Below are 21,805 nucleotides of genomic sequence, written 5' to 3'. Positions count from 1 at the left end.
ACAAACTGAGAAGACCTCCTCTAAGTTCGTAAGGTTAGCAGTTAATCATGTGTTTACCAGTAAAGTGAACGTGTTTGGTCTATGGGATGCTGAGCGGTAAATCTGAAATCTCGTGATGTTGTTCCTAATAAAAACAGAATAAAACCAAGCAAAACCTCAAAGCGAGCTTTTGTTTGTTACTATATTTAAGCAGATACATTCAAAGAATTTATGTCCAACTGGTAACACCCTTAATTCTTTATTTCTGACTTTGCTGAGAACAGACATGATCTGTATTCTTTAAGAGCTCATCTGTTCCTCTTGCTTATCCAGCTTTGAAGTAGACCTTGCCGATATTAATTTCTGTATAGCCTGTAACCTCATCTATAAAATGAAGGGAATACTTCATACAGGCAGCTGTGAAGTTACATTTATTGTCTGTAAATTGCTTTTAGTAATTGAGCAGAGGAGGTGGAGAGGAATAAAGACAGTGGAGTAATATGGGCTTGGTTGTTTTTTTTTTTAATCGAGAAAAACTGCATTATTTTAGCTCATCTGATGATGTACAAAATGATGGGGAAAGAAAAATGCTTTATTAAGAGCACCCTGAAACTAATAGTTAAGTTTATAATGAAAACACATTTCTGAGCAGAGTGATGAAGACGGCCATCTTGTTTGATAACAACAGAGTCCAATTTAGAAAGAGGCACAATTATTATTGGAAATCCTGCAGTACCTCGCATATTTCTGTCTCGTTTGGGTCTGCTCAGTTTAATGTTGTTCTGTACCTACATGGCTACCTTCATCATCCATTTCAGAAATGCTATGGGTAGGTAGAGCCTAATAATAGGTAAAAATCCCTGTTTTAAGATCATTAGCAAACACCTCTATTGCAGACTTTTCAGCTAGGCCCCTTGTTTTGTGCTGAGCAGTATACTTGTTGGTGAAACCACAGTTTCAGGTGGGTATGGATTTTCTCGCTGTGGCTGAACCAATCTAACTCCTTGCTCCTCCTAAGAGAGGTGGTCATTCATGGCTGGTGGCTCTGTGGCCATATTCCTTGCCCAGTAACCAGTCTGATGCTAAACAGATCCAGCTTGTTCAGCTTTAGGAAAACTAGCTGGCCCAAAAGTACAAAAAAGTGCATAGTTTTCTCCTGGGACAGAGACCTGAACCTGCTCACCAGGTTCAGGCTAGTATCAGAGCTGCCGCACAGGAGGGGCGAGATTTGTTTTGCCAGCAGTGAAAGGTAGGGAATGAAAGAAAGGTGGAAATGGGGCCCCCCTTTTTTTGGCAGCGATGAACTATTAGCCTGGTTCAGCTGTAATGTGAAACCTCGCCCTCAGCTTTCATTTTCAGGTCCCTCCCTTCCCCTGCACTCCTCTCATTCTTTCCCCGGGATATACTTGTGTGCCTCCAGATGCTGATTCCATTCCCAAGCAGTGTTTTCAAAAGGGGAGAAAAAAGGGGAAAAGGTTTCACTGCCTCTGCAGTAAGAGGCATACTGTAGTTCCTGGGAGCCCATTGCTATGAGACTAAGAATTATTATTCTTGTTGGTATTATTATTATTATTGGGCTCAAAAACTAGTAGCCATCACCCACCCCCCGTCCTCGACAGGGCAAAAGGAGGCTTGCCTAAGGAGATAGCTGTAGGCTGAGTTTGTGAAAGAGCTTTCTCAAACATGGTGATGGCCTGGAATAAATGGCAAGGGCAGGGAAGCGTCTGGAGAATTCTCTGCACGCCTGTGGTGAGCCAGGACTGAAATACCACAGCACCAGGAGGAAGCGTCTCTGTCTCTGAACTGTGACTTGCAATTGCTCCGAGTGCTGCTGCCTAGCTAATGTTCAGGCACCAGCAGAAATTGGGAAGGCCTTGTGGGACACTGCTGTGGTGCTGCTGCAGGGATGCAATGAAGCCAGGGGTGTGCTGAAGCTCAGACTGTGGGAATTGGCTGAGGTGAACTTTGCTTCTGCTCACTGATGTGAACAGTGTTTCTGCCTTGGCTTTACCATGGATGGGCCAGTGTATGTGCATCAGCCCTTGCCGACTGTGGGGAAGGGGGCATGTGTCACCTAATGCAATGCATGTTCAAGCGTCTGCTTAGCAGGGGCACGGTACAGGTCACAGTGTGCATTTTGGGAAGACGAGGTGGAGGCGTCGGTTGGCCTACAGTGATTGTTTTATGGCTAAAGGAGCAGATAACTCTGTCTGTCTGGTGAATTTTATACAGCATGAAGGTGAAGATGATGTCAGTGAAGAGTGGTGTGCCAGAGCTGGCAGGATGCAGTGAGCCTGTGCGTGTGGGTACCGACTGAGCAGCTGTACCTGGAAGGAGGGGCAGTGCACAATCAGCATGATGCACAAATTAGAAATGTTTGTGCAGCCATTTTCAAATAAGGAAAGAGGTAGGGAGGGACTGAGAAAATTTGCTCCAACTTGAGAGTTGTTAAAGATTTGTTTTGTGCTGTTCTGCAGTTGGTTGGTTGTGGGTTTTTTTTTAAAGCATTTAAGTCTAAATTCTTCTCATTGGTATGTGAAGACATTGTGGCAAGAGAAAAATTATTGTAGGGTTGCATTGCTTTGCATGGTAAGATTATACACTGGGTGGCTGTTATATTGGATCTGTGTTCCAAGGATGGAGTGAATAAAGGAAAGAACCAGTGTATTGATATTAAATAATGGTGCCACTGGATATGCTGAGTACAAAGTGTCTTTGTTTTCAAGGATATGGGTTTTTTAAAATATGCTGCACTTATAAGCCAGCTGCAATATATTTTTTTAAAAACACACATTTATAAGAGGGGGCAGTATAGAAAATGCTGCAAGTAATCTCATTGAGAAGGATGTTTTTCTTCCATCCCCTTGCACATGCGTGCAGCCTCTGGGGAAGACGTTAGTGAAGGAGATGGATAATTGGGGTCTTCTCTGGAGCTGCGATTGTTCTGATTGATGTAGTGGGTATTAGCTGGGGGATCTGTACAGATGCAGGGGCTGTCTAGGGTTTCACCTCTGCAGTCTCTGTTTTCTTCACTCCTCCTGGACAGAGATATGTATCCTGGCACTTTTGTCTTCCACCTACATCTCCTTCTCATCTCCTGTAAATACTTGCTGATTTCTCTTTTTTTGTTGTTGTTCTTCTGGCACATCTTCAGTTGTGCTTGTAATGAGTGATTCTCCTCTTGTGCTGATTAACCTGGCTTATGGTGATGGGTGTTCCTGTAAGGCAGTCTTTTCCTGAATCTCTTCGCTGAATTTTCACGCCATCTGCCCAGTCTGGGGCCTTTGCTTCTGTTCTGTTGGTTGCTGTAGTGAAGATCCAGGTATCACAGCTGACTCCAGCGATGCTCCAGCCGCCCTGTGGTCTGCAAATGAGTACAGTGAAAGAAGCAGCCGTTCCAGGTCCCTGTTTGTCCTCGGACTGGGAATGCTGAGGACACATTAGAGTTACTGTGTAGGACTGCAGTAATTCAGTACTGCTGGGGGCAGAGAGGAGAGGAGAGCATGTGATGGTCACTTCAGATAGATTAACAAAGAGGGGCTATTATGGTGCCAGCAGAAGACATCCTTCTGTGGAGATTCCTAGCCAGGAAATATTTTAAAAAGCTGTCCCAGAGAGTGAGAGGCAAGCCTGAGAGGTCTGTGCTGTAATTAATTGCCCAGATACCCCTGGAGGAGCGGTTTGCTGAAGGGAACTCATACGTGAGCTGGGTGTGGTGTAGAGAGGGAAACGGGAATTTCCTGACTTTTGTTTGCAAAGCTCAAGTGTAGAAGGAATTTTAGACATAGTAAGTGGGAAGAAGGACTAAAATGAATAGGTAGTTCCATTTCTTTAGGGTTTTGGGTTTTTTTTTTTTGCACTGCCTGCTGCTTGCTAGTGTTAGTTGAACATCAATTGAAGCAGTACAGAGCATGCTTGGGAACTGGAGACATTAAGCAGAAAGAGAGAGAGTGAATCTGATTAGCTCTGCTTTTCGTGCATTAAGCAGAAAGACTGGCTGAAATGTGATTGCAAACAGATAATAGCAGCAGGCTCTTGAGGCACCACCACGACCCAGCATATGGGGTGATGGATCTAACCATGCCATAGAACTGTTTCTTGTAATAGAAGCCGCTTGTTTTCACGTTGCGGTTTCTGTTGTACTTTCTAATTATCCTATTCATCGCCGTCTGCCATTTTGAGCCTGGCCACGCGGGATGGCTCAGCCTCCTGGAACGTGTGCCCCGTTTGAGCACTTCTGCCCTGAATAGTAACGGTAGCTCTGGTAGCCAAATGGCAGGAGGGAAGAGGTGCCAAGGCTCGAGAGTCCTAGCTATTTATCCCTCTTATTTCCAAGAATAATGGAAGTAACAGCTGCTGCTTTTGCCATGCTGGGAAAGAAGAGTGGTGCTGTTGGGTGTAAAGCTCTTAACTTCCCTCTGGAAGTGCAGTTATTGGGGTTTGTTGGGAGAAGGCAAAAAAAAAAGAAAAAAGACACCTATAAGTACTACTTATAAATAGTAAATCAAAACTGACTTTGCTATACCAGCCACTTTCTGAGCACAGCAGCAGAGATCCTGGAGCCATTTCTAGTCTGTGGCCTCTCCCTCACATGGCGCAAATGCAACAGAGAAAACAGGCTGGCAGGGGCTCAGTTGGTGGAGGCTGGAACTGGCACTGTCAGCAGAGCATCTAGCATCCCTGTGTGCTGCTGGCGGAGTTTTCTCAGTCAATGTGGTGATCCCTTCTCCAAAACAACCTGCTTTCCTTTTTCTCCACCCAAGGCTTTCATTGATGGAAAGCCTAAAGAACCACTTTCAAAACTAGTGTGGATTGGGGGAGTGCAAAGGGAGTGAGAAGAGCAGAGCTCTCCTCAAAACATCTGAACAAAGCTGAGCAGCAAGAAGCCCCCGCGTGCGTGTGTGTATATATGTATTTTAAGGCCAGAAGGGGCGGGTCAGGCTAGTGTTTCTGTGACCTTTTCTCAACTGCGTCTTGCCTTTCCTCCCTACTGCCTCTCCTTGCCTGTCAGGGGACTTCCACTTCCTTCCCGCTGACCTGCAGGGCTGCAGGCAGCCTCCCTGCCCTTGTGGCAGCTCCCAGTTCTGGCTCCGAGCCCAAGCTAATAATCCCGACAGATTTTACTGGCTTGGCTCTGCTCCGTGCCTTGCTGTAGGGGAGACGGTGTGTGAGGTTGTGGTTTGCATGACTTTCAGCATCACACTGGTCCTGGGTTTCTACCCGGCGGTATCCGTGTGAAACCCAAACCTCATAATAAGCGTTGGCCGAGCCTCTGGCAGAGCCTGGCTTTGCTCAGCGAGGCCTCTTGCATCCTTGCCTGCAGGTGACTGGCTAGCGCAGATGTCGTCCAAACACACCTTCTAATTGTCTCTGGCTGTCCGAATGATTGCCAGCAGTATGGGGTTGGGGTGGAAGTAGGAGGTGTTGATAGCCAGGAAAGGGAAAATTCATCAGGTACCAGAGAGGGTAATGAAGATCTCCTCTCACCGCTCTCCCCACGCATCAAAGCACACTTAAAAAAAATAGAGCGTTCATCTTTGACCCCCATTAATGACCGACTTGGTCTGTGTAAGAGTTTTATGAGTCTGCTGCTGCTCCCACAGAGTTTAATTATTTAGAGCGGGAGGTGGAGGTTTGTGCTTTCACTGTTGATGGTCCAGGGTTCAGGCCCTCCCGCCGGGCTGGGGGGGGGTTGGTTACAAAGACGTCTGGCTGGATATGCAACTGCTTGCTCTGAGGAGCCTAAGGGAGGCACAAGCTGCAGCTGTGCAGTCATTGTCAGGACTGGGAGCGTTCCCTTCTTTCATTATGTGAGCTTCCCATGACCGTGTCACTTCTAAGTCAAAGTCTGCGTCCTTCAGGGCACTTCGTGGTCCAGACCTGAGATACCTTACATGACGACCTGAAGCTGCCGGGTGGGCATGCTTGTGCTAGATCCTGCTTGATGCTGAGCCCTCCAGTCGGTGGCAGAGTTTTTAGGGGCTGGTGTAAGACTCTGGCAGCAGTACGTGATTTGTCAGCCCGGTATCTGATTTTACAGGCCCTTACCATTCCTTGCAGTAGCATGCCTTTGCCTGCCTTCTTTCTGCTAACAGCCCCCTCCCATTTCCCTCAGCTCCTGCTCCACACTGTAGCAACCACTTTTCCTGCTGTAAGAACCCATCTCCATCCTGCTGCTCCCTTCTCTCAGCAGTACGTCAGCTTGGTTTTGCCTCCCTTACTCTTCCCTTCTTCTTTGCTGTTAATCTTCCCAAGACTTGTGAACGCAGAACAGATGTAAGAAACAACCAGGCAGCTGACATATGTGCTGGGAGACCTTTGTACAACTTGCAAGTACTCCAGGAGTATTTCCCTGCTGTCCTGTTGACCATTCAGCCAGATTTCTGCTTGTAGCAGGAAGGTGCCCATCTCCAAGTCAGTTGACTGGGATGTGGACTGGTCTGATGCACCAACTGGACAGCTGGAAGGGTCACACTGACAAGGCTTGCCTTCTGGCTGCTGTTGGAACAGGTAAATTCCTCTTTGGGTTGTGCCACCTCTTATATTGGTAGGTCCTGAGGGCTCGCAGTGCTCATCAGTGCTGCAGCGGAACGTCAGCAACTGTTTGGTGCGAGAATATAAGTGGAAGCTTGTTTCAGAGCATAAGTGGTTGATATTCATGGATTTGGGTTTGGAGGATTGCAAAATAAATTTATGGATGGACTGGGGAGCTTTGTTTAATGTGGAAGATTTACACTATATTTCTCATACCACGCCCATTGACAATGAAAATGCCTATCACAGCAGACATCAAGCCAGTGGGTCGCCTGGTGCGTTGCTGCTTCTGAAGACTGAGCTCGTTGTGCATGCTGGGGCTCACTTCTGTACTCTTGTCTGCTGCCATTTCTTAGCCCTGAGCTCAGGGACCACTTGAACCTTCGCCTTCCCGCATCTGCTGTCCTGCCATCTCCTCGTACGTGCCTGATCTCCTGTTTTCTGCTGTAGCAAGGGCTTGTGCAGGCTCTTGGTTGCATGCCAATGGGCTCTTCATGCTATCCCTATTTACCCTGGTTTATCTCTTCCCTGTTCCTTTCTCTATTCCTATTTCATTTCCTTTGGTGTGGGACTAACATTCCAGGTTGTGTTGGGAGACTGGGTTGAGGTAAAACAACAGAAAGAGGGCAGAGGGGTCGAAGGAGCTTGTACTGATAGATGTGAGTTTCTGCCATTAACTTAGTCTTTAATCTGCTTATTATTATGGACCTAGCTAAATCATTTGGATCTGCTAGACAAACACCAGGTGTTCTGTGTCCTGCCTCCATATTCTACTCTGTCTTTCTTTTCTTTTGTTTTTTTTTGTTTCTCCCTAAAATGAATAGGATTCTGCCCATTGATGATTAAAACATCGCCTGGAGTTTTGGAATGGATCAGATGCGTCAATCAAATGCTACCACATTGCACCCAAAGAGAGGAATGCCATCCAGCTGGGGGTAGGGTCTGTTTTTTCTTTGCCACCATCAGTGTGTAGTTATCAGAAACCTTTTGGGGGTTTTAAATGCAACAATATTTAAGAGAAAGTATAAGTTTTCAAAATTAATTACTTTATTGTGTGAAAAATTGACTGCTTTTTTAATGGATATGGAGCATTGTTGTGCCTTTTTACATTCAAAACATTATTAATAATCTGGAGGCTTTGCAGGGCTTTGTTAAAGAAAACATTTCAGTAACTACCTCTAATATTTTGGGAGGGAAATATTGTGTTTTAAATGAAAAGTAAATCTATTCTGATTACTAAGCAAGATAAAAATAATTTAACTGTTTTCAGAAATGTCAAAGGTCAGTCTGTGTGTCCCAGTTCTAGAAATTAATGTAAAACAGACTAATACCCCTGCATAAACTGTTCCCCTTGCAACAAGGGAGAAGGAGCAATGAGATCAGTAGGAAGCCACGTCTCTGTGTACTGCTTACAGCCATATCTCTGTGTAGTGCTTAAGGGTACATGGCTACTGCAGCAGCAGGTGTAGCTTGAAACCTGGAATGAAAGAAAGGGCTGGGGAGAATGTGAATCCAGAGCTTCACATGGGCTTAAAAGAGAGGTTGCAGCCCAAGCAGCAAACTGAAGTGGCTTTTTGGCTCCCTTCCACTTGCTAGTGCAAGGCTACCCATTATCCTCCCGCTGGTGTGCCACTTGGCTGTTTCAGCAGAGAGACTGCAGAGACAGAACACTTATCTGGCTCTCAGAAGTGGGATGGACTTTCTAGGTCAGGCATGAGGAGAAGATGTGTGAGGGTTTGTGTCTGGAAGTAATGCCATTCCACTGTTGCTCATTTGAAATCCAAAAAGCTCCTTATGCTTCATGTTGATTTCCTGCTCTTGTTAAAATTGCTTTTGCTTAGAAATGAAGGGTCTTCAGGCTGAGGGGTTTGACAGAGTGTGCTGCAGAATGATTCTTTTCTCCTCAGTATGTAAGTTTCCTGAATGAATGATTTTGAAGTAAAGTAATATTTCCCTGCAGAGCCTGCCTCTGTTAAGTCTTTAGACTGTCACAGCAACAGCGAGACTACTAGTGCAATATTAATAACTTATGTGTGTCCCTCATTTTGGACCTTTGTCAGTCATTTCGGCCTTGACAGGCTGAGAGGGATGAGAAAAACACGTGTATGTTTTGCTGCCGTTCTCTCTGCTCTATCTTCTCAGGGTAGGCAAAGGATTTTGGTCTCCATGTAATGTCTATCTGGAACCTTTTAGAAGTGCTAAATTTACAGAAATAATATCAGAAAATAGCTTAACAGTGTCTCAATTCAGTCATCTCTGCAGAGGGTTGTACTGCTTTCATTGGACATCTGCAACAAGTGTGGTTCAGATGTTTGTGAGCTTTGCCTGGTTGCAGTAGATGAGGGAGAGGTCAACCTTTTATGGGTCCCTTTTGTGGGATGAGCCCAGCCAGGGTTTTGCTGCGTGTATATAATCAGTCCCAAATGTTCTCTGTGCTGCTGCAGCTGCATATATATTTTTTCTAAACTGGGCTTCATGTCCTCGATTCTCTCCCTCCCTTTAGAAGAGGGTGAGGGAATTGGTCAGGTAGTTTTTGTGTTTCCCGAGTAGGCCTTGCTTGAGGTGAGGAACAGAAGGCTCTCTGAGCCAAATTAAAACAAGTCTTCATAAAGGAGGCTGATGAGAGGATGTCACCAGAGAATTCATCTGGTTTAAATCCAAAGCATTCTGGAGTTAACCGTTGCAGGCTTGCTCTTGGTGTTTGCAGTCGTCTGAACACCTTCCTGCTTGGCTGTCGGCTGGGTACTACTTCAAATAGTGTTGGAGGCACGGCACTGTGTTTAGGGAAGTTTTGAAGGGACCCTAGTGTAGCATTCGTGAACCAGTTGATGTGTTTGCGAGAGCCTGTGTTCTTGCAGGCAGCTCAGATCTGTCTGCTTCAAGTAGCGTTTAGCAAGCGGGTTAAGGAGTTTGCAGGAAGTTGGAGAGTTAGCTCCTGTCTGTTGTTGGTGGTCCAAAGTGGTTGATGTACCCCAGGCAGTGGGGGACTCACAGGTCCTGTGCTGCTGGGGCACAGATGGATGGACGGGTTGGACTGTCTAGGAGAGGACAAGGTTCTACAAAGAATTTAATCTCTATCTTAAGCCTGAAGTAGCTTTAATGAGAAAAGACAGATTTCTAGAATAATTGTTGGGAAAAAAACCTAATGTTTCTTTTAAAACTGAATTACATAGTTTAAGATTCTGTTTTTGAAGGTCTTGGCTTGGAAAAAAATTTGGCTCAGAAATTGCTCTGTGTGTGCAGAAGGATCTGCAGAAAGATTAATGAATAAGAAGAAACTTGGTCTTAATTGTTTTGTGTTGCATTCACTAAAAGATGTTTTCGCCTGAGACAGAATTTTTTTGTTATAGTTTGTACCTTTGTAGTTCAAACATACAGTCCTCCTGGATTCTCTATTTTGTTGTCTCCCTGGAAGCTTGTATCTACAGTCTGAAGAAAACAAAATGTAACTGAGTCAAGATTTCTTGAACTTAAAATTTTAATACTTTGAAATTGCGTAACCAAATGACTTGGCTGCTGGTGAATGGTCGACGTTCAGAAAGAAACCAAGATGCCTTGTTGATCTTCAGACTTCTTGGTTGCAGCAGTGAGAGGGGTTTTGATGGGTTTTTTTGGCCAATAAGGGGCTAGAGCCTATACTCTTGGCTTTGTACTTGTGTGTTTCTTGTAATATACACATGGATCTTTAACAAAAGACTTCTTGCAAAGCGGCACTGATTTCTTCTGCAAAACAGGGAGAAACGAGAAGCTGAGTTGGAAGACTCTTTCCTTTTTTTTCCCCCCCTTTTTTTTCCCCCCCGTCTCCCTCCTTTTTACAAGAAGTGTCTTTAAATAGGGAGCTGTTCAGCAGGTTGCAACCAGAATTCTATAATAAGATCTCTGTTCACTCTCCCTACTTTTTCACATGCAGAGTTGTGGCTGTAATTATATGACAGCTGCCCTCTTGGCTGACATGCAGCAGATTGAACTGGGGATCTCCAGAGCTAAAAGTGTGAGCTGCTACTCTGCGAGCTAAAGCTCTATAGCTGGAGGCTGTAATGATCTATATCCTTCATGACTGAGTGTAGACGGGAGCTGCAAAAAGCACTTGCTGAGTTATGGTGTGTACAGGGTCCTCACTGTGTACGTGGTTACTTCCAGGGTGTACTGGAAGCTTTCTTTGAGTGGTTTGTGACAATTGTACAAACTGTTGTCAACTCATGGGTGCTTTAAAATGACATTCCATTTTGAAGCCTTTCTACCTTAAAATAAAATAACTTTACTAGCCTGTTAGACAGAGAGATGTTTATTGCTATATGTGTAGGTTGTGTTAAGCATGAGGGACCCTGATGTTACTTCAAGTCCTTCAGCTCTAATGTGATGTCATTGTTACTAATACGAAGCACAATATGAAGAATTCTACAGCACCAGCGATGTTCAGACAAATTTGCATTTATGCTTTGCCATTGCAGTAGGTTTTTCATAGAATGCTTTGTAAAAGCAAAGGAAGGAAAAGCTGGAGTTGTTGGAATCTCTCCTGTTTCCCAAGGACCACGAAAATCTGAGCAGTGCCAAAGTTTGTCAGGCTGAGGAAAAATGAAGGGAAGCAGAACCATATGGAGCTTCATGAGTAGTGTCAGCCGTGGGTAGCTTCTGCAACCGGTGTTGTGGAAGAGGGGGAAGTGTGTTACAAGTTGAGACATTAATTTTGAACTTTGTGATGTTCTTAACACCTTTTTCCCTCCCATCCCCAAACCAAAAAAACCACCAAAACCCAAAAAAGGGAGATTGGCGTGTGCAGATAGCTTTAAATGGGGCAAAATAAGTGTTCCTGTCAATCTGCACAGTTCAAAACCGAGCTGATCTTTCCCCCATTCAAAAAAATGTAAAAAGGAAATGTTTAAGGGAGGCAATTAAACATCAAATAAAGTACAAACTGAGACAGTCTACCAGACCTAAAACACTAGGTTAATGCCAGTCCAGTGTGTCAGAAACTGACTTGATGCCATATATATTATTAACAGGGACAGCTTCTGCTGTAAATTAAGATGATTTCCATATGTGTTAGGTCAAGTATGACCATACTGAATCATGGTTTAGTTAACATTCTTCACCCTAGTTGCATCCTCCATTGCCTTTCTATGCATGAATTCATGCACACAGGGTTAGTATAAAGCTACCTATAGCACGGCCTAAGAAATGCCTATTTCGAAACCTCCCACCTCACATTCCTGTCCCGTACCACCACGGTCATCCCATTGGTTGTGTGAATGCAACCATGGGTAGCATTGTGGTGTAAAATAAATCAGTGATTTGATGTGAGTCAAAAGTCCCATCCCTCCAAATATGTGAAAGGACCCAGGCTACAGTGATCTAGCCCATGTTGCTGCCTTGCAAGCAGCAGTGTTGGCAGAACTGGGGAGGAGATGTTGTGGGAGAGCCAAGGGGAATTTCTTAAGTCAGTGTTAACTCCTGAAAGAGGCGTCTTGTGGTCATCAGGCTGTCTCACCAGTTCTGGGGCTGCATTCTATACTCTTTGCCCTATCATTCCTTACATAGACAGTGGGATGAGGCTTCCCCCGCTTCCCATGGGAGCCCATTCTACAGCCTAATAGACTTCACTGTCAGGAAACATTTCTTGATTACGCTTTAATCACGGGTGTCAAACTCCTGGTCCCTGGGATGACCTTAGCCTGCATCAATACAAGTGTCTTCTTTGCATGTGCAGCCCAGAGCCTGTCTCTGTTCTCCTCTGGCATTTGTTGCAGGCCTGCTTCAGCTGCAGGCAGCTGTACTTTGGCTCACACTCCGCTGTCCTTAGCATTGCTATTGGATGCTGTTGCAGATGTATGGAGCTAGGAGCCCACATCAAGGGCCTAAGTTGCGATCCGAGACGGACTAGTCACTTGGAGTAGGTTTTCAAGAATCCAGGCTGTTGGCCAGTGAGCAGATAGAAACTGAAGCAGGATTTGAGTGTGTCTACCTTGGATGGAGCCAAGTCCAAAGAGTCTGTTACAGCACAGCTATCCGCTGACCTAATTACGTTGCTGTCAAACACAAGAGGGTGAGTAAGGCTCCAGCATATTCCTGCAATTGGTTTAAAGCAGGTCTCTGGATTCCTTTTACATGCCAGAGTTTGGGCCATCTATGTTGAAGTGGGTAGGGAGAGCAACCCAGCCAAGCTGTTTGTCTGTGAAGCTGTGGAAATAGCAACCATGAGGTGCATCGGTGAAGTCTGTGTATAGTGTATCTAGTTTGGCAGGTGCAAGGAAAGAGTCTGCCTTGCTATCTGCTCAAGGGATGGCTCTCTCCCATGGCTGGTGGCGATTACTGCCAGGTGGTAGTGGCTGGCTGTGAGAGGATGGATGGGTTTCCTGGGGAGAGGAGCGTGCACCTACTGTGTCAAAGCCCTGGTACTCAGTAATAGTCTGTTAGCACTTAGAAGACCTTTTCCCCCTCCCTTAGCACATAGCTGTCATTTTGCACCTGTGGACTTAACGGAAACATTTGCTGTCTTCCAAGTCTCTTCTTTTTGTTGCCACATGCTGGACCCCCTTTACTTCTTGTATTCCCTTTCCAAGGTAGGATGAGTTGAGCAGGTTTCAGTGCTGCAGAGGTGAATGTATTTTTGACTTGTATCGTGCCATTACGAAATCAGAGCTATTTTCTGGCCTGTTCCTAGTTCAGTCAGACATTTTCCTCACTCTCCTGTCTGCCTCTGTGATATTGGTAGACCTCATTATGTGCTGACTTTTTACAGAATGGATGTAATTACTCCAGAACCAGAGGGTGTATGACCTGCTCAGATAATGACCTCTTAAACTGTTCACAACTGGAATGGCTGTGACGCCAGGGATCTGAAGTAGCTTCCTTAGTGCTTCTCTTAATCCCCTGCTCTGCAACCAGGAGGGACCCCTCTACATCCTCATCTTGCCTCTGTGTAACCCATTTCATGTCCTGGCTCCCTTCTGCTCCTCACCGCTCTATAAAGAAAGTTATTTCTGTGGTGTCCCTACACAGTTCCCACTCCTCACCTGCCCTAGTCTCTCATCCTCCTCCTCCTCCATCCTCTTCAGAGGTCCTTGTATAACTTTCATTGGTGCTTTACCATCATCGGCTCTTCTGCATAGCTCTGCCTTTCCTGACTGTATTGACAGCTTCACAAGGGAGAGCTTTTTGCTTTCCCCCATTCCCGTGGGAGAAATAAAACACATCTCATCTAGAGGTGCATAAAACATGGCCACTCTGTCACCAGATTTTTTTGGTTTTTTTAAGTTCTGTTTGGCTCAGGTCACCTCTTTCCAGCAAGCCACGCATGAAGTATCTCTCTTCCCTTATCTTTGTTTTCATGGGGTTTGCATGCAGCGTCTTGCTCTCCTGGGGCTAAATGCCTTGCCTGTTGAATATAAGGGTGTAGTTTTACAAGCGTTGTTTTCAAGCAGCCCTTGCTGCTGCTCCTGAGCTGCTTGTTCAGCTGTGCCAGTGCAGCTGAACGTGCTGCTGCACACTGAACTGGATCAGGGAATTGATCTGGATTAAAGTAGCCAGGGTGGAGAGGAAAGCTGCTTAACCCAGCGATTTACCCGAAGAAATACTTGAGAAACTACAGTTTAAGGGCACTTTAACTTGATAGCCCTTTGACTAACAACCCCCTGGTATAGAAATCCCTTGTTTCAATGCAGAGTTGCTGCCTCCTGCCCTTCAAACCCTCCTCCCAAACTGATAAAATCAGCAGCCACCTGCCTCAGGTTTGGAGCAGCTGCTGCAGGTTAAGATGCACTGTGTGGCCGCTCTGGGAAGCGCAGGACACAACGCCATTCAGAAGGGTCGAGGATCCCTGGAGTAAAAATGGATGTGTATCAAAGAGTGTGCAAATTCATCCTCGTGTAACATCTCAGACATAGAAAAAAACTTCTTGCTTATTGCAATAGCCCGTCTGGTTTTACCCTGAGCCTTATTAATGATTCAGGATGTTACTAAGTCACTACATTTCTGGGAAATATAGCATCCCTCTGGATGCTGGCTTGAAACTTTGAGAACGCCTATCCCTGCCCTGCTCTGTGGGACATGTTTAACCTGCCCCATCCCGCCTGAGCTGCTTGAGCAGAGCCCTGTCTGATAGCTCTGCTCCTGTTCTCCCACTCGGCTTTCACGCACCCTTCCCTGCCTTATCCATTTGTGCGCTCCCAACTTCATGCTGTCCTGGGTTTAATTTTTGTTTAAGATCTTCGTTCCTTTAATGACAGCGGGAACTGAAGGCTGTTCTCTGTGGGGGCTGTGGTGCACGGCTGTGCTTGAGGTAATGAGACTTGATGAAAACCTCTTGTTACTGTGGCAAGATTTCTTCCTTCTCTGTGTTTAAGAAAAGGGGTAGGGGGGGGCGAGGGGGAGAAAAGAAAAAGTGACAGACCCTGCTGGGTATGTTAATATATTTTTAATGGCTTGCATGTGGCTAGCTGAAGACTTATTTGTCCAGTCTGTGAGAAAAGTGGAGCAGTGTTGTTATTCTTGTGTACCTTTGACTGAGCTTAGCCAGGAGTTGAAATGGGAGAGAGGGAGGGTTGAGTGAAAATTTCGCAGAAATCCTGATGATACAAATGAAATCTGCTAGAGATGGAGGGGGGTTGGCAGGGAGAAGAAAAGGATTGGATCCCAGATACCTCCTCCCTTCCCCCTCTCCAAATCTTCCTCTTTTTCTGGAATATTCCACCGTCTGCGATCATCAAGAGAGCTACTGTCTCAGACTGTGGTATTTCTACCAGTGGTGAGAGGAGAGATTTTTCAGAAATAATTGCTGTATTTCTGATAAGAAACAAAAGGGTTTACGCCACGGTGATGAGCTGGGGAGGGGAGGGAGCTGGCAGGGTATGCAGAGGGGAGTGTGGGTGGGAGGGCACTGGGCATTTTCCCCTTCCAGCCTTAACGTGCTAGTTAAGCTGCAGGCAGGGTGAGGCTGGTGGTCTGAGCTCACTCCCCAGGGCCATGAGGGTTTCTGCTGCTTTGCTGTTCCAAACGCATCCAGAGCACTGCCAGGACTGGAGGGCAGGTGGACTGGGGCAGCTGGGGTCCTGGGGGTCAGGAGCCCAATGGCTCGGGCTGCAGTGCAGGGCAAATGCGTCAGAGCAGAAATGGGCTTGATGGAGCCGTGAAGAGGAACATGCATGAAGAGAGTGAGAGCTGCCAGCAAAGAATTAGTGCTGCATAGCCCTGCTGAGGGGGGAGAGAACAAGCAGTGAGGAGCCCTGGTACTGGTGAGACAGAACCGCTGGGCGAGAGTGTCTCTGGTAACGCAATGGCAGGTTGTCTGCAAGGGGTTATGGTGTGAACGGGTATGATGGACTGAGCCTACCCCCAACAAGCTCCTGACGCAGGAGGATTGGGGGAGCAGTGGCTTCTCTCTTCCACCCTTTCACTCTCATTCTTACAAAACCCCAGGCGAGGGCAATGTAACCCTGGAGCAGGAAGGACAGAAAATCAGGTAGATGCTAAACCAGCATCTTCCCTGGTGCCAGCAACCTGTTCCTCAGGAAACAGCTACTGTGCCAGCTCACAGTTTCCCCCTTATTCAGTAACCATGTCTACTCACAGGAGGTCTGTCCACCCAGTGTTGAGCCTATGTGGTATGGGGGACCTCCTGCAAGTGCAGAAGCAAACACATGACAGGCACCTTCTTGTCAAGGCCACAGAAGTGTGCCAGCATGTCTTGAGGCAGGTGCATGTCTAGGGTCGCTTTTGGGAGGAGGTTGGGACATTTGTTTTCTTGAGTCTCTGCCCAGTCCTGGAGTAGTGTGTGTGAGAGCTGCCAACAGCCCTTGCCTGGCTTCTTGTTTCTGTCAAGCGACTGTGGTGCTGGGAAACATCCTACTGCAGATGAATGCCTTTCTTGGTGGCAATATCTCTGAGTGTTCCTGAGGCAGCATCCCTGCAGCATCAAAGCTGTATTTCTGCCTTTTTTTAAATGAAAAGTTTGATTGTCTATTTAATTTTGGATTCGAGGAATGGTGCTAGACTGGCAACTCTAGGAACATCCTTTGTAGCCTGCCCCTGCCAATGTACCAGATTGCTGACTCCCAGCCAAACTGTCCCCTCTGATTTTTAAGTAGCACAAAAACAGTTTGTGGGAGATTTCTCTGAGGATACTCTTAAGTTTCTTTGCGTTACAGACGACTGGAAGCACATATGGTGAGTTACTGATATCTAACCGAAAAGACGGCAACTTGTTAACCCGCGCTGACCGGATTGCTTGGCTGATCTGACCATTCCCTTATTTCGATTTAAATTAACTTTCAGCTGATGTTGTAAAAATCGGTCTAGCAGTGAAGCAGGCAAATCGGGGATACATTTGTGTTCTGTATAAATCTGCCCACACAGGGATCTAATGTCATTTTACCCGTCTACTTAAAATACTTCAGCTTGCCTCTCCCGTATGTCCCCGTGCAGACAAGTCCTACTTTTCGGTGAGCGTCCACTGCTTTCTTAACCCAGTTTTCCAGCTGGGCTGAAGTTGCTGACGGCATCATGACTTATCCAGGAGCATGAGTGAATGTGAATTGGCACAAAATCAAAACCAGAGACCCACTGGGCTCCCAGTCCTATAAATTCTGGGCTGTTGAAGCCCTGCTTTGCTTGAGTAGCCAACAACAACAGTCAGCTAATACAGCATTATTTTTTTACTCGGGCCTCTTCCACTGATGGTATGCTTCTGAAACAATTTGGAGGTTTTTGTTTGTCTCCTTAAGTATCCTTTCTAGTGTCGTGTCCAGATTAGTTTTAAAGATGACCCAAAGGGAATGTTTGTTTTACACTGGGCTTGTACCAATTTATCTATCCCCTCCACTCCTCCATGATGGATTTAAAAAATGGTCCTGTCATCAAGCCTGATATGTCTAAGACTACAATAAAGAGCACTGCATGCTCTGTGTTTTAATTTTTTGGGGGGGCTTAGAGAACTACTGCTGAGGTATAATGGATGTTTCTTTAAGCTGTAATACTTTAATTGTAGGTAGGAGAGTTTTGAGTCTATTGGCTGTCTTCAACTTTAAACAACTGAGTGAATACAAGTCTCGGCAAAGACAGTAGCAGAAGCAGGTGAAGACCAACCAGAATTTGACGTGGGCTGAGTAAAATCCCATTCCCTTTTAGTATCACCGCTTTCAGTATCTTGTTATTTAGGAGGATGTCATTTTCTTAGTCCACTTATTGTCAGTCTTTCAGCCTAGGAAAAACTTCCATTACTAGATGGAGGAGGTAAAGGAAATGGCCAGAATTTTTGTCTCGGCATTCTTTATGTAGCATGCTTTTAAAAATAAAGTCCCCAAATTAAAACAAAAAACAAACCACAAAGTCACATGCACTTATTTTTAATTTTGAAGATTATTTTAAGGTCATCCCTAGCAATCTCATGGCACAGGCTGCTTGTACCATCCTCTCAGCTGAGATGTATTGCTGTAGCCCTGCTTTTCTGTAGTTACAAGGCTCTGCAACATGGTTTTCTTGCTTTCTGGTTGTTTACCAAGGCAAAGCTGAAGACACTGATTTGATTTCATAAAAGGAAGCCATGGAGGAGTGTCTCAGAAGACTGTGGAGTATCTTGCCGAATTTGCATGCAGGTAAAAAGTAGGTGTTATTTCTGGGAAGGGAAAGGAGTCTCCCGACTCTGGTGTTTCATTCCCTTATGGAGGGAACACAAGGCAGGTGACACCTGTGCCTGTTGGAGCCCAATGAGGGTGTCCCAGTGAAATGGCAGTGAAGTTTGTTAATTTAATAAATCTTTATCTCAAACTTGCACCTCTCTTCTCTCACTCCCTTCCCTTTCCTCAGGAATCTGCAGTCCCGTTGGGGAGAGTAGGGAATTGCAGCCTGTGAACTGCACCCAGCAGCTTGCGGTGGCGGTTGTGGCTGCTGCTAAATCAGCCAGCTGAGCACCTGCTGTCTCCCCGCTGAGGGAACCAAGCAGCCAGCTATTTGTTGTTAAAGTGACATTGTCAAAATAAAAATCCTATTTTAAGCAGGCTCTTCCTTGCATTCCTGAGTAATGCATTGGATTATTAAACTAAATGAAATATAAGGAATCGCGTTGGTCTCCCATTTGTAGCCAGAGGGGATGGCCTCGAGCATCAGGTATGAATTACCTATGTGCCCTGCAACCACAACTTTGAGTCCCAGCAGGCTTGACTTATCCCTGTGTGCTGAGGTCGATAAATTGACTTCCATGCAGCTTATTATGTGGGGCTCTTTCAGATGTGACCTTATTAAAACCTAGAGTCTGGACATTAACAATCCCATGGCTGTTTTCCTAAGTACAGGGGAGGGTGTTGCTGCAGTGTCCTTGACAAAAATGTTTTCCTTCCCCAAAATCTCTGCTGAGAAGGGCACGTGCCAGTCGTTCCTGAGCCTCAGACATGACTGCAGTGTGTTGCTGAGCGAACAGATTTTTCTGTGAGGGGCATCAAAAGCAGATATCAGCCTCGTGCTAGTGTAAGGGCTGAGGCTGCTAGCAGGGAGGCTCTTCCCTGAATGGGTAGTTGCATGCTATGCTTGATTACAATATATCATTGGTGAGATTCTTGTTTTTCATTAAAAAAATAAATTTAAAAAAAACCCAAAACCAAACCCCAGCTCTATCTAGCCAGCTGTTGTGTCATTTCATAACCTCAGTCTGTTTCCTTCCCCCCTGCTGACCTATTGGTTCTTTTTTGTAGTGTTCTGAGAGCTGCCTCTTTCTCTGTCTCCTTTTGAACTTCCTACCCCTGTTCTTCATATGCTTGGCCACAAGTCAAGATCGAAACGCCTGTGTGCTCAGATGGGAGTCTAAAACTGCTACGAGATATTTAGTATGTGGAAGACGAAACTGATTTGCCAGAGACATGTGGGAAAGAGAAGGGAGTGACCTAGCATCTTCAGCTGAGACTTGAGCTAGCGCCTGCTCTTTTCTCCCCTGCCTCCCAGCCTCCTGAGAAAGTTGGAGGTGTCTGCCAGTGTCACATCTCTGTTCCTGCTTATCTGCCAGTGCTCTTTTTTCCTGGCCCTCTTCTTTTCATCCTTGCTCAGAGCATCTTGGGTGGCATGCAAGTAGAGAAGGAGCCTTTGTACCTGACACGGGCAGTTTTGTCAGGAGGGAAAGAGGAGTATCATGGTTAGGGCACTGTCCCTGGCTTTGGTTTCCCCTTGTTCAGATGCTCTGCTGTGCAAAATGGGGTCGTTGCAGCCCACAGGGCTGGAGGATGTACATGCTTACAGGCTATGAAGTGCTTGACAGCGGGAGCGGAAGGCTGGGGATCAGCAGCTGCAGGGCTGCCCCTGCCCTGCAGTAGCAAAGTGGAATTGGCACCTTGGGCTTCGCTGGGAAACAGAGGGCGAGAGCTAATAAAAGATCAGTTTCTAATCTTCTGTTTTGAGGGAAATGCTGAGCAGCACCAGAAGTGCTGGAGCCGCAGATCTACAGATTGCTGTGGCTTGGCTTAGTCTTGTTTCACATTACAATGATTTTCTACGAGCTTGTGTGTGCGTGTGTGTGTGTTAATGAAGGCTTTGGTTCAGTACAAGCTGTTATTACTGGACCACGATTTTTTGGTCTCTTTCACAAGCAAGTGAATTTTCCCAGTGTCCTGCCTTTCTGTATGCACATGCATGCACATGTGTGTGCACTTGGGGATATTACAGGATGGAAAGTGCAATGGAAACGTAAAACACTATAATTACGTGCAGCGTTCATTTCTATTTTTGCTCTGCAGTCAGCTTGGCAAGTGGAACTCTCTGTCTGGGCAGTCTCGTATCTGATCTGATCTATTTGTCTGTGCTTTTTTGCATTGTGGTTTACAGCCCTGCAATTGAAACCTTCAAGATTACTTAAAGATGGAATGAGAGCGTGCTTCCATTGAGCTTTGTAAAGGCCATTTCTTCTAGTGCAAAATAATGGGCCTAAATGACTTGACAGTGCTCCTTTTAAATCCCCCACTTGGTTCCTGAGGGGGTGGGGGCGAGGAGGTAATGTATAGGTCTTACAGGAATAAAGGCAGTGTTTTGTGCTCCCCTGCGGCTCTGCAGCAGTAGCTCACTGACTGACCCTATTAGCAGAGCCGTGCTGTCATCGCGGGCGAGTCCGGCCTGCGGACGGGGAGCTGAACTGAGCAACCAGCGTCAAGTTAAGGGCTGTGGTGAGGCTACAGCAGCGACTGCCAAGTGAGGAGAAAAGGAAATGCCGGTGGGGAGGAAGGAATACTCCTGTATAGCTCAGAGGTAAAAAAATACCCGAGTCTTTCCTTCTTTCCAGTTTCCTTTGAAGGCGCAGCCATGGAAAGGGCAAGTCTGAGGAGCTCCAGTGCAGGCAGTGCCACACAGCACCATAAAAAGGCAACTGGGGGACTAGAAAGGTGCATTTCTCTCTGAGCTGCTCCTGAGCCCATGCACCAGCATCGCTCTTGGAGAAGCTGCAAGTACTACTGGAACCTCTTACAAATGAGAGGTAGAGCTGAGGCCTTGATCAATCGATTGTTAAAGATCCCACCACACTTTTCACGAGATGAGGGGACAATAACCTCAGTGTCCTGGCCAGATTCCAGTTCATTACTTTATGCCCGTCTAAAATTTCCCCTCCCCTTCCCCCTGCCGTTTATCCTGGAGGAGTTATCATTTGCTTCCTCTCCTAATGACTCAGGGGTAATGCTGCTGGCACACAACTGATGCTTTATTTCATTCTTGTGATGAGGGAATGATCCCTGTGATTTGGGGTCTTTGGGCTGAAAGAGGTGCTATGGAAACACAAAGATGTTTGGTGTATACACATATATACAGAAGTGCCGTTACTGTTCCGTTCAGCTGCCGTTTCAGAACAGGTAAACAGGTTTTCCAGCTGCATCTTCCAGCTAAATCCAAATCATAAATGCGCGTGTGCGTCTTCTGTGTGTGTGTGTGTGTGTGTGTGTGCACGCAAGGCTGTCTCTTCACTGCCCCCCCTTCCGTCTTGGAACAAGAAGAATGTGTCAAGCCCTCTGGCTGCAATCCAGGACTCTCCGTGGAACTATAAATCGACCCGTCAGGGAGGGGGAAAGAGATTAACGTTGGCCGTCTTCATTAGTGAGTCCCCAGAGGAAACTGGGTCTGCCATGAGCTGTGAATGAGACCAGCTGAGAGAGGAGGGGGAGAGTGTGCGGTTTTTATCACTGCCTCCAGAGACCCTGGAGGAGTGGAGGAAGAGAGTGTGATAGGGATGGGAGGATGTAAAATGAAGGAAGCCAGAGCTTTCCAGCACACCGCTGGCTCCCTCATTGGAGGGCAGGTAGCTGGTTGCTGCTCCTCCGCGCCAATCCCCGAC

General features: G+C 46.2%; 1 protein-coding gene across 5 annotated transcripts in view; it reads left to right on the top strand.

The window, feature by feature from the left end:
- The window catches only part of TCF20 (transcription factor 20), a 131,869-nt gene that overhangs the window by 5,527 nt on the left and 104,537 nt on the right, over positions 1–21,805 (top strand). For 2 of the 5 annotated variants that reach the window (XM_062013585.1, XM_062013575.1), the window contains exon 2: positions 7,338–7,448. The exons of the other annotated variants lie outside the window; for them this stretch is intronic. The gene's annotated coding sequence lies outside the window, so the exon portion shown is untranslated. The remainder of the gene's footprint in view (positions 1–7,337; positions 7,449–21,805) is intronic. 5 annotated transcript variants of the gene reach the window in all.

The sequence above is a fragment of the Colius striatus genome, chromosome 1 (genome assembly GCF_028858725.1).
Source record: "Colius striatus isolate bColStr4 chromosome 1, bColStr4.1.hap1, whole genome shotgun sequence".
In the NCBI taxonomy this organism is placed as follows: domain Eukaryota; kingdom Metazoa; phylum Chordata; class Aves; order Coliiformes; family Coliidae; genus Colius; species Colius striatus.
This window is presented reverse-complemented; position numbering and strand designations above follow the sequence as displayed.